Raw genomic sequence first — 13,564 nt, 5'->3', positions numbered from 1 at the left:
GGGATTCATGGGTGTTTCACTCAGTAAGAGAGCATTAGGAAGAACTTACAATAAGATTAGGGCTTGTGTTGGGTAACATGGAGGAGAGGGTCTAAGGCTTAGCTTTGGATGTTGTCAGGAAGTGGGGGCAATTCTATAATTAGGTATCTTTATCTAGAAGGCAGGAGGAAGGAACTGAGGCTAAAGTTGTGATTGGTAAAGCAGCTGCTGTCGCTCAGAGTAGCCAGCATGGGGCTGTTTGGCCTTGTGGCCTGGACAGTGTGTGTGTTCTGTCTCTGTCCAGCCATGAATATGGAGGGGGCTTGTTCTTGTCTTGCTCTATCCCAGATAGAGTGGTCCTAGAGTGGCCTTTCCTGATGGTGATGTTCTGTGATGTTGCTCGTTTTCCACAGGAGAACACGAGGGCTCAGCTGTGAGGCCAGGCCAGCTCCTGCATGTCGTGGCTACTGTTGTCTTTCTTGCTGCCTTTTAACCCAAAGAGTCCACTTTTGGGAATCAGTAATATGCAAATAGATACACATGCAAATGAAAATGTACGTACATCTCAACATTATTATTAATAGAGAAACTATCTTCTAAACATAGGCACAGGAAAGAAGTTCTGTGAAATAAATATATGCCATGAGCCATGCTGGGCAGGGAAATGTGCAGACAAGGCTGGTGAGTGGTCACCATCAGGTAGAGCATGATGCTGCCCTCATAGTGATGTCTACAAAGACTGCAAATGGCCTGGAGACACTTCAAGGATAATGATAAATGAGAAGTAAGAGATACAACCTTAAGTATAAATATACAAATATATATAGCATTGCAATAATGCAAAAAATTATTTGTTCAATAATTCATTCAACAATATTACTTCTTGAGTGTTGACTCACTGGGGGAGGGACCCACTCTTAGTCCATCTTTTTTCTCTGTGACTCACGGTAATGTTAAAGGAAGATGGCACAAAATGTCCTTAGAGGGAGGTTGGCTCAGCCCGGGGCCAGGCTGCATGACGTGTCACTGCCAGCTGTTCATGCCCAGAAACTGGACTTTTCCCCAGATAATTGAAATTGATGAGGCTTCTGAAGACCAAATCGTGACAATAAATTAATAATTCAGTAATTGCTAAGATGGCTTGCATACCATTATAATCCCACTTTCTTAAATGCCAATGAGGACAGACTTCTCCAGTGAGAGGAGAACTCAGTGATCCTTCAAGAGCTTTCTGGTCCCAGAAAGACCAATTCAGCCATGGGAGAGACTTGGCTGAACCTGGAATTGGAGCCAGGTAAGAGTGTCTTGGAAGAGAGTCACCCAGGCCCCAGTGGGAGGGAGATGAAGCCCCCTGGCTGGGTTCCTGATGTAAAGGACCCACTGTTGGGGACTCCAAACAGGCTGTGTCCTTTCAGATAACACATTTTGTGTTTTATGTCTACAATGTAAAACCAATTATCCTCAAACTTAGAAGCTTAAACAATAGCACTTATTTCAGCTTCCCTGAGTCAGGAATCTGGGCATAGCTTTGCTGGGTTCTCCAGGGCAGTGGTCAGAGTGGCTCAGGCTGCAGCACCACCCCGAGTCTGTGTCCATGCATCATTTAAAATGTACATATTATTTTTTATGCTTATTTCCAGCAAGGCATTTCTATGACTAGACACCTAAACAGAGGAAGTTTCACTTGTAGTTTTTAAAGTCTGAGTATTCAAATAACTCCTGACTGGACCACCGGATTTCATTTGATCTGACCAAGAGGGCGGCAGGTTAGTGCTCTAGCCACAATCTGTCCAGTGGTGTCCGTGTGCGTGGGTTGAAGTGTGTTCCCCACCACCACCCTGTGCAGTATCCCACTCCTCCCTGACACATGGAGGGCCTCGCTCCTGGAGTGTGCCTAGTACTTGATCGATGCCTTATATCCTTTAGTGGCAAGAATTCTGTCTTACAGACTGGAGACCAGACTAGGGGCAGGCTGAATGCAATGTGCCACCTCTGCATGTTCACTGGGCCCACGATGGCCCCCCACTGTTGCACACCATCACATGGTGCCCCTTGTTCTTCCTTCCACACATTTGAAGTGTCGCCCCTGTGGGCATGAATGCGGCAACGAGACCTCGAGTGGCCAAAGGCACTGAAATAAATTCTGTCCCTTAAACCAGAGCACACCCAGTAGAACCAGAAACAAGGCTGACAGCTCTGACACTTGAGCCTCCCTGCCCCGCTGGCTCTCCTGTGGCTCTGGTCCCCACAGCTAGGACCCAGGAGCAGCCTCACTGGGCATATAGCAAGAGGCCATACAGGATATGGCTTATCTCCTACTCACATGCTGGGAACATCTTCCCTGGTCAACCTCAAAACTTACAAGAATTGCGGAATGTGAATAAGACATAATTAGTCATTCCTGCTAGAGTCCTGGACCCACTTTACAATGCCTCCTGTTCTTGCTGTGCTGAGGACACTGCAATAAAAACATTCTAGCTCTGTATAAAGGTCAGCTTCCAGGAACTCAAATTTTGAACCTGCTTGCCTACAAGTGATCAGTCCTGAGCAAGTGATCCATGTTCTTTTACACACTTGTATTTGCACCTCCATTTCTGTTGCCTTCATCGTCATTCACATCCACTAATGCCTGTCTCCTAAATTATCTCTTTGTCACCTCTACCTGCCTCCTTCTCTCTCTTTTCCCTCATCCAGAAATCACGGTGCTTTCTAGTTCTAACATACCATGATTTTTCTCTCTCCTTTACCCAAAACACTGTGTCTTCACTTCTACATTATAACTGAAAATACCTATTCATCTTAGGAACCACAGAACTCAATTGCTTGAAAGAAAACAGTAATGTGGGTGTCTGAAAAACTGAATGTATCAAGAAACTTAGGATTTGGGAACAATGCAAATAAGTGTCTGTGGGAAGGGTTGGGGGAACGGGAGAAGGAAGGAGACAAAAATTGGTAGAGAAAGATGTGAAGCGTATTTTGTCTTCTTCCAATAAATGGTGAAGCCATTCTACAAATGTACTCATTATCCCCAAGGGGACACTCAGTCTGGGGGAATCTAAATTTCTTTGTAATGCACCCTCAAATGAAGCATTTTTCAGACATGAAATTCTCTAGACATCTAAACTTGTCTTTCCAGAAAAAAAATAATTTAACGATAATCTCGTATGTGAAGACAGACATACTAATGATGAGAGCTGTGTACACAGTTGGTGTTAATTCTAAACTTCGTGAAGTGTGATTATATTAGTGCAATCAAAATCTCCCTCAACTAAAATAACTCTTGGTTAGATCCCCACCAATCATCAAACTATGAAAAGCAGGACGTCTCAGAGTCCCCTAGAGAACATTTCTTGGTATCTTATTCTGTAGCTGATATGTGTGGCCTGAGTGTAAGGTATATAATTTAATGGAATGACTGTGTTTATGTGGTTAGGATCACCTTCACAAAACACACACACACTTCTGAAGAGATGGCTGCCAGGCTTACTCTTCTTACCCAGATTTCTCGGCCGCTGCTCATTCACTACTGTGGGCTACAATTTATGTACGGCAAGGTTGGAGTGGGCTCTGCTCAACCTCAGTGAGAAGGGTCCCAAACACCTGTCCCAGCTTCAGGGAAGAGAGCAAGAGTTTCCCCCATTTTCCAAATGTCAACACTGGGGATGGTTTACATACAGTGGGCACAATTTTTGGGAAGTCAGGTGTTCTAGGAAACAGCCTCACAGTCTTTGGATGGAAACGCAGATAGTGTAAATAAATGAGGGACTATAATCATATTTCAAATGCCCATTTCCCTGTCATTTTGCCAGCTCATTTGGTGTCCTTTTTATGCTCACAACTTTGCTCATAAAAGTAGGGCACAGTTGCAAAAGAACCCTGTACGGGAACCCCTGTGGTCCAAAGGAATATTTCCCCAAATGATAACTTAGAAAACTGACTAGAGAAGCCTAACAATTGGCCCCAGAAAAGGAACACCAAAAGTAGAAACTCAACAATTATTCATTTTATAAAAGAAGAAAGCTCTGGTTCGAACCAAATAACAACCCAGTCCTACCAGAGTCTCCAAAATCCCCACTTCTAACCATTGTGCATGCATTTAACCACTGGTCTACTAATAAAATGATAATATTAATGAAAATATTCACGAATCAATAGTGGTGGGGAAATGCTAACACGGCAGCAAAAAGTGCCCACCTCACTTATCCCATTTGTCCAAAATACAATCCAGGGAAGCCTGTTCGTCCTGCCCCCGGACATTTTAAACTGCCCTATGGACCATCTGAGGTTTGGCAAGTGGATTTCATACAGCTTCACCCGTCTCATGGAGATAAATATGCTTTAGTCCTGGTCTGCACGTTTTCTCACTGGACTGAAGCTTCCCTTGCAGACAGGCTCCTGCCTCTCCTGCGGCTAAAGCCCTTTCAGGAAAGATTATCCTACCTGAGGAACTCCTCTCAAGCTTCATAGTGATCGAGGAACCCATTTTACTGGTCAGGGACTTCAACAGGTCTGTGCTGTTTGGCCTGTTTTACACTTTCTCTGTGCTCACCACCCTCAGTCCTCTGGTTTAGTCAAATGGACTAATGGCCTTATTAAGACTCGACTGGCAAAATCTGTAGAGACCTTCCAAATACCTTGGCCAAATGCATTGCCATTTGCGCTTCTAAATCTCAGATCCACCCTGCTTGTAACTCATAAATGCTCAACTTTGAGATAATCACCAGATGCCCAGTGCACTTGGCTCCTGTCTCTTTTGACCCACAGCTGATAAAAGAAGATATACTCCAATATTGGAAATATCTAATTGCTTCTATTAAAAATAACCTTGTTTTGGTGGAGCAATCTTTTCACAGTGTGCTCCAGGGAGACAAAGAGCTTAAGCATCACAACTTGTAATCTGGAGGTTTCGTCTGTTGGAAAAGACTCTTCCTGAAGGGCTCTTTTCAACCTTGCTGGAAAGGCCCCCATCAGGTACTGTTAACAAACCCTTGTGCTGCCAAAATCCAGGGAAGAGACTCTTGGATTCATGTGACACACTTAAAGAAAGGACTGAACTCTGAGTGGACCTGCACACCTTCAGGTGATCTGAAAGTAAAGATTTCCCAGAATTGAAGCCAATGACATCTGATGAAGTAGCTGTCCCAAGATCTCCAGACCAGGCCCCTTGGAAGTTTTTCTGCCAAACTTTAGTGATGACAGACTGCCTCAGATGATCTCCAATGTCTATGATCTTCATAACATATGGATTTTAGGAAAGAAAAATGCCTTAGAGTTCTCCCTCATACCTTTCCTTGTCACTCAAATGTGGCCTCAATAGGTTTCCAATCTTTGTACTTTCCCTCCAACGTGGGACATGACACCCAGGAAAGGTCCTTCCTGGCATTCAGGAACAAAAGGCTAATGAAACTGGAAAAACCTAACTCTTTATCAGTGATGCTTTCAGAGAAAGATCTTGATCAAAGGAGGAAAATGTAAAAATTAGTAAACAGAAACCTCATTTAAAGTGTAATTGGGGGGCAGAAGGGAACTCTCATGCCCTATGTGGATAGCAGAGCCCAATAGGAAGAAGAAAGACTTCCTCTTTTTGACTGTCAAGAATCTCAGCCAATGAGTGACTGTCACAACTTAGCCAGTGAAAAGCCACCACACATCAAACTCTTAATTCCTCCAATGGACTCTTTGTCTTCAGTAGCCCTCACAACTTCCTCTTCCACTCTCTAAAAGAGTTTCTCCACCCTTTGCACTGGGGACATGCACATGGTTCACCGTGGTTGCAGACTCCGAATTGCAATTCTTTGCTGATCCCAAATAAACCTATTTTTGCTGGAGAAATAACTGTCCTTAAAGAACGGCTGTCCATTTGTTTAAGGCCAACAAGATAACATGATAATGGGAAAATTTCTATTTCTGGTACTTAAAAAAGTGCTGGGGGCTGGAGATTTCACAACAGTCAGCCTTTTGACCTTGTCAGTCATCAATTCCCAGACAGACAGACAGACAGACCTCTTGGAGAAGTCATCCTCAAAGGGAAGGCTGCAGGGCCATACATTTGCTTGAGATCTATGGAATCCCATTGAAGTCACTTCTCAAGTGCATTCTGTGTTTATGTTTGGACACAGTTCTCAGCTCTTAAAGCTTCTGAAATTGATTAGAATGCTGATGTGGCTTTACAAACACTTGCATATCTCATATTTTCTTAAGGATTCACGTTCTCTGGAGTGATTTGTATGTTCTAAAAGAAATGTGCCTTAAAATATGTAAATAAAATAATTCCCACTTATTGGATAATTTATTCATATATTGACCTGATGTTTTGGCTAAATTTAGCTATTATCAAACATTGACTCTTGAAGAATAGTTGCTTAGTGAGTTCGATGACCTTCACTGAGGCTGCAATTGGCATTATGTAGGCTTTCCAATTGAAATCCATGAGCTTTCATCAAGCACTGCTCTGTGCAGGGTGTGCTCCAGATAGGCAGCAAAAAGGAGCAAGACACATCCCTGACCTACAGAACTCTCCTCCAGCCCCCAAATCATGCCAGCCTAGGAAGGAGTGTGACAAAGGCTGACACCAGGTGCTCTGGGGAGTAGAGGAGAGGTGTAGTAGTGCAGGTGAGAGAATGCTCCACACCACAGAGCAGGTGAGATGGGAGCTGGGTCTTGTGGGATGAGGGAGACTGTGACTGAAGGAGAAGGGTATGGAGCCCTCTGGGAGTCAGTGCATTTTGCTGGGAGCCCTGGCTTTGTGTGTGGCAGTGGGTGGAAGGTGGGAAGAGAAGGTGGGAAAGGGAGCCAGGCAGACCCAGCTATGAAAGGCTGATAGACTCTCAGCAGCCCCAGACCTCAGGGACTTCATGCATGTTAACATTTGAGAAGATCCTTGAGGATCCAAGCAGCCCTTGGAATGCCCTTGGAATGGACGTTCTTCACTCTCTTTCCTTCTGCTGCACAAGATCAGATATCCACTGCCCCACATCCAGCAGCATCTTTCAGTACCAAGTTTTTGTTTCTGAAGTTAATGGGGTATATATGCGTGGGGGTATGTGAAAAGAGCATTGAATTAAGAGCTAGGAAACTGAAACAAAGTTTTCATCACTGTGTAAAACACCTCTGTACCACTGGGATTAAAAAGAACAAACCTAGACACAGAAAGGGCCTAGTTTTCTCTCAGAGACTTCACGATCTAAAACAACAAACACCAAATATAGAAGAGAAGTCAAGTCAGAAGATGTTGAAAACAGAAAGGAGGGAGGAGTAAGTCCTGCTCAAAGAAATGAGCAAGAATTGTGTGGAGGAGGTGTCACCCGATACCACTCCGTTTAGAAACTGACAACTCAGTGTGTTCCTGTTTCATGGATGCTAGCAGAAGATGCAAGGCTCCCAGGTCAGAGGCAAAGGAGCACGTGAGAGATGGAGGGCTTTCACACAATGAGCTGCATCACAGCTGAGGAACACCGAGCTCAGGGAACATTCCAGAAGGAGACATCATCTCCCTGAAAGTTTCCTGCTGCACACACAGCTCTGAGAATGGCCCGGGTAAGGAGTGGTCAGGCCTTGCATTCTTGGCATGCCCAGTGTGTGAGTTTCCTGTGGCTGCCATAACAAATGCCCATGAACTGGGTGGTTTGAAAGAATAGGTCTGGGGTCCAGAGGTCTTAAATCAAGGTGCCATTGGCGTTGGCTCCTTTAGAGGCTCTGAGGGAGAATCTCTTCCTCGCCTCTGTTAGCTGCAGGTGGTTTGCTGGCAATGTTTGGTGTTCCTTGACTTGTACATACATCAATCCAATCTCTGCTTCCATCTTCAATGGCCTTCCCCTCTCTGTGTCTGTGTCTCAAATCTCCCTCTCCTTTCTCTTCAAAGGACATCAGTCATTGGATTTAGGGTGCATCGTAAATCCAGGATGATCTCAAGGTGCTTAACTTAATTATATCTGCAAAAACCGTTTTCCCAAATAAGGTCACCTTCACAGGTTCCCAGAGTTAGGATTTAGACATATGTTTGGGGGAGGCCAATATTCAGCTCACTACACCTGGCAAAATGTGTAGGAAAGGAAAAGATCCATAGAGGACAGCTCTCCCAACATTGAGTGTCTTCTTAACAAGAAGACAGCTGTTGTGTCAGCCTGAGGCAATGATTAACATGAGCCAAGAACAAGTATGGAAAAGTTAAGACCACATTTGAGACAAGGCATCATATTTTACTAGAAATTAGGGAGCCTAGGAATAACTATTGTGAGATAAATTACCTTGCACATCTAAGTGCCAGACACTGTTCTAGGTGCTGGGAATGTGTTAACAAAACAAACATTCCTGCCCTCACGGGGCTTACATTCTAGTCAGGAGAGACAGATAGTAAACAGCATTAAGAGGTAAAATTTCTAACATATTAAAAGTGGAATCTGGGAGAAAAGCTTCCTAGGCAAAGAGAATAGCCAGTGCCAATGCCTGAGACAGCAGCGGGCTTGTGATTAGACAAGGAAGGAAGCTGGCCAGTGTACAGTCAGAAGTTGTGAAGCCTCTGAGGTTTGACCCTCCCTGCAAGCCAACGGTCAGCCTGGCCCAGCTTCATATAAATAGGCACACACAACCTCAGACCTCTAAGTCAGAGAGACGGAGTCAGGGTGAAAGCAGCAGCCAGAATAGCATCTTGAGTTGGTTTCCCATGCCCCTACCACAACAAAGGATGTGAGTGTCGCTTGTGCATGCAGTGGCTTTGCCTCACAGGAGAGGAACCTCAAAATTAGGAGGCTTTGAGATTTTATCAGAGCTGCTGATGACCTGCCCATTCTCTCCTCCAGAGAGAAATTACTTGTAGTTAAGTATCTCTGGGAGAGAGGTAAAAGGGTCTCTAGGCACATTACCCTGGAATGCAGGCTACTCTCCAGGGAGAGAGGACTTTACCATCCTGGACATTATCTTCTGTTTGCTGTTCAGTAAGCCTTGGAAAGCTAGCCACTGTCATCTGCCATGACATGCAGGAACATGAGAGAGCCAGGAGAATTGTCTCCCAAAAGTGGGTGGAGTGATGCCAGGGAGCAAGAGCATCACAGGGCGAGCCCAGAGAGGTGATGTGAGCCCTTCTGTGTGTGGAGACCACGGTCATCAGCTCTGTGTTGATTCTGAGGGAAGAGGGACCATAGAAGGGTTCTGAGCAGATGAGCCCCATGACCTGACTCCAGTTATTAAGGAATCAGTGCGGCTTCTGTGTGAGAACAGACTTCAGGGAAGCACGGCTTGGAGCAGGAAATCAGTTCAGGAAGGCGACTGCATCATCCAGGCAGGAGATGGGGCTGGTTGGAGCAGGTGGCAGGAGAGGAGGTCAAGAGAGGTGGTCAGATTCTGGGCATATTTTGAAGGTAGAACTGATAGGATCTGCCAACAGCTTATACGAGAGAAAAGAATCAAAGGAGAATGGCTCCGAGGTTTGGATGGGATGTGGATGAAGGCAGCTGCCATGAGCTTCTTTCTCATCTCGGTGGAGCCAGTGAGAGCAGGAATCAGGACTTCAGTTTTGGAAATATTAAGTGTGGGATGTTCAAGTGGCGATGCTGAGATTTAGAGTTCTGTGGTTTATATCTGTGATAGAGATCAAGAATTTGGAGTTGTGTTCAGAAGGAATTCAGAGCCTACAGCAGGACCAACACTAAGGGTGTGTGTTTGAATAGAAAAGAGAAGAGGGCCAAGGGCCAGGCCCTCAGTTAGGGAGGCAGAGAGCAAGCCGCAAGAGATGAAGAAAACGTAACAGGGGAGGCAAGGAAGGAGGTGACTGGGGGGTCCAAACACCCGAAGAATCAAGTGTTTCGAGAAGGAGAGTCAAATGCTGCTGAATGATGAGTATGACAGGCCTGGGATTCAGCACCGCAGAGGACATTGTGGACCCTACTAGCAGCAGTTGCACAGGAGCGGTGGGAAGAAGGGAAAGAGGAGAGAGCGGGACACAACAGAGTCAGCCCTTTTGAGGGAGCAGAGAAATGGGGCAGGGCAGTGGCTAGAACAGGAGGTGGGATCCCAGATGCAGACTGAGACAAGGGTTTGAGTGCAAGTTGCTTATCCAGCAGGTTCAGGGGGAAGTGAGACAGAGAAAAGAAGACAGCCAGTCAAGGGTGTGATAAGATGCCAGCTCCCACTGTGGACAGCTGAAGCTCACTCCCCCAGGGAAAGCTTTGGGAGCCTGTGAGAAATACACACCTCAGAGTTGTCCTGCTGAGGGGCAGCGGCTAGGTATTTACAGATCACCCTGTCATTTGCTGACCGAAGGCTCCCAGGGCAGAAGTGGGGGCAGTTCACTTCAAGGCACTTCCGGTCAAAGAAGATTGTGGCCATGGCCAGGTGGAAGCAGGAGAAAGCCAGCCCTCACTCAGAATAGGGCGGGACAGTGCTGGATGTGGGACCCCAGGGCACCACAGCAGTGCTGGTAGGGACCTGGGTGCACACAAGGGCCAGAGATGGTCACTCGAGGCTCTGGAGATGGGACAACAAACACAAACGCCTGAGCATGGAAGGCCTGAGGAAGTGAAACAAACGCAGGGTGGCTGGAGCAGTTCACGGGCTGCAGAGAACAGGGCTCCCAGATCTTCTGTCCTCTGCCAAATTTCTTGTGCTTCTTTTCAAAAATACTTTACAGGTATCCAAGGAAAAAACATGTTTATGTATGTTCATATAAAAATATTTTTCTTTTTCTAGCCTAAGTTAATATACTGTTTTATTTTTTTCATTTTACAACATGATTTGGAGATTGGTCCACACCAGTGCATAGAGGTGTTCCCCTCACCCTCCCTTTTTTTTAATAGCTGTCTAATAGTCCACCACAGCATTTATTTACTCAGGATCCTACCGAGAACATTTTATTGAAGTATTCCCACTCTTCCGCTACTACAGACAGAGCCACAGTGAATAACCTGTTGGAAGAGTCATCTGGAGTTCTGTGAGTACCCATGTATGATAAATGCCTAGAAATGAACTTTGTAGCTCAGAGAATATGTACTTTTTTAACTTTAATAGATATTGTTAAACTGCTCGCCACAGACGTTGTATGAATTTATACACCCACTGACTCTTTATGAGATATTTGTTTCCTCACATCTTAGCCAACACACTGTCATTAAACTTTTTGATCTTTGCTAATATAAGTGAAATGGCACTCTCAGTATAATTCTAATTTTCATGTTTTTTATTACACATGAGATAGGGCATCTTTGCACATTTTTTTTTTTTTTAGTTTTCGGCCTTTACTTATTGATTCCAAGGAACTTTTTACATCTCAGAAAATTAGCCTTTTGTTTGATCTCAGTTGTAAATTTTTTAAAGTTTGTCATTAATTTTCTGACTATGCTTACAGTGATTTTTGTGAGGTTGAAATATTTTTATGCATTAAAATGTATCAGTATGTCTTTGGGTTTCCGACTTGCCTTTCCATAGTTAGCAAGGACTGCTGCAGTCCAAGATTATGAAGAAATTTTCCCATAACTTTTATGGTTTACTATTTTACACTTAAATCTTTGATGCATTTGGAATTCATCCTGCTGGAAGGTCTGATGTATGGCTCAAACTTCTTTTTTCTTAAATGACTACTTAATTATCCTAATAACCTATATTGAACAAATCATTTTTCTGTCCACTGATTTAAAATGCAACCGTTATCAAAGACTAGGGCCATTGGGCTTTACGCAGCAGAATGGACAATCAAACTTACTTTCATTTATTTATGTTTTAGGTAGAGCTTTTGATGTTATCATTCCAACTCAATAGACGCCTGCTATTCTGGAGATAATCCCTGAAAAAATGAGAAATCTTCCTTTCTATGTCTATTGTAAAAATCCAGATTCACTCTTGCTCTGAATAACCGTATACGTGGCAATCCTATAATAAAGGCAACTTTACTGTCCCCATTTGACAGACTAGGAATCTGAACCAGAGGGAAATTAAGAAACTTGCTCAAGATCACAAAACTAGTAAGCGACTGAGTCCAAGCTGTTACCCACCATGATACAGACCAACTTAGTTCAAAGAAACACTAAATGACACTGCACTCATTACAGTTATCACTGGCCTCTGCAAAGTGGGGACAACAAAGTCACCTCTACCGCGGGGTTGCTCTGAAGACTGATGGCTCAGGCCACGTGTGCACCAAGCACCTGGTCAGTGATAGCTGCTTGTAATCACTTAATGATTTAGGGCCTCTCGCTCAGAGCCATATATTCTGTACCACTGAACACTGAGACCTAGCTCTGGGTTTGAATCTCAAACTAACAGCTGTTTTCTCTGAGCCTCTTTTTCATCCGTAAAATGGGTGCAGTGTCAGTACCTACTTACAAATATTGTTTTACCAATTAAACGAGATAAAATATGTAAGAGCGTGGCCCAGTGCTCTCCTGCGTGCTCTTGCAAGCCTGTGGATTTCTCTGTGCTGCTGGGTGTCTTCCTGCTAGTCACAGGGGCGCTGTTCTCTTCATTCTGACTGGAATGCACAGCTAAGAACTGCAAATAGCTTGGCCTCAAATCTAATCACTAAAGAATCTTACCTGGGTCTGCCTACTGCAGCCCCCCAGTCATGTTTTCTGATGGGAAACTAAGCTGAGTGGGCCCCAGCCTCAGCACAGACCCCAGGAGACCCATGTTCTAGCTGGCTGTGGTTTACCTTCCCCCAGGAGGAGACACACCTCTTCCTTCTGCCATGGCCCCTTTTCCTCTGAGACACTGCTGCTTTTCCCCTTCTAGTCTCAGGAACCAAATGAACTTAATACTTCTGGCTTTGAGATTGGTTTATGGTCTAAATGACACCCGGACACTCCTCTGCTACCGGCAGCCGGGGCCTGCTTCCTGCCTCCTTCCATCAAGGTCAGCTCCAACTCTCACCTGAAAGGTTGGACTCTAGATGTTGCTGGCTTCCTGTTCCCCGTTCAGCCGGGGAATCCCTACATTTCTCTTCAATTCCTGGTTTCTGCTGGTTGAGCTGCCTCGTGTGCAAAAACCTTACAGCACTTGACAAATTAAGGCACTGCCAGCAAGCACTGTTGTGGTCAAGGAAGGCATGTTTCATCCTCCTTTCACCAACATTCAAAGGGCAAACGACTTGTGACAGGACCTATATTAAACGCAGGGACCCAGAGATAATTATGGGCTAACATTTACTGGGCACAAGGCAGACTCCTGAACTAAGTCTTCACATTCTCTCCTTCACTGGTCCCCACAGTAAGCGTATAAGGGATGTGGGCCTGGCTGGGCAGGTGGCAGCTAGAGGCCTTGGTGGTCCATGCTCATCACAGACACAGAACAGCTTTCCAGCAGCCTGGGGAGGGTGCCGTCTTGGGGAGGGATGCCTGGGAGTCTGCCTAGATGAACCTGACAATGTCACATACAGTCAGGAAGACCACACTGAGAGGGAAGCTCACAGAGCAGGATCAGGGTTTTGGAGCATCAAATTTACTCTTGTCTTTCTGTCTCCCTGGAGTTCTGGCCAGTTTGAAGGTCTGTCTGGATGGGGGACTGTTTTCTGGCTGGGTAGTCCATCTGTCTGTCTGTCCAGCTGGAGATTTTCCTGGCTGAGTGTCTACCTGTTTAGATGGGGATCTGTCTGGCTGTTGTC

This window comes from Equus asinus, chromosome 4 (assembly GCF_041296235.1).
Source record: "Equus asinus isolate D_3611 breed Donkey chromosome 4, EquAss-T2T_v2, whole genome shotgun sequence".
Classification (NCBI taxonomy): Eukaryota; Metazoa; Chordata; class Mammalia; order Perissodactyla; family Equidae; genus Equus; species Equus asinus.
Note: the sequence above shows the minus strand (reverse complement) of the source record.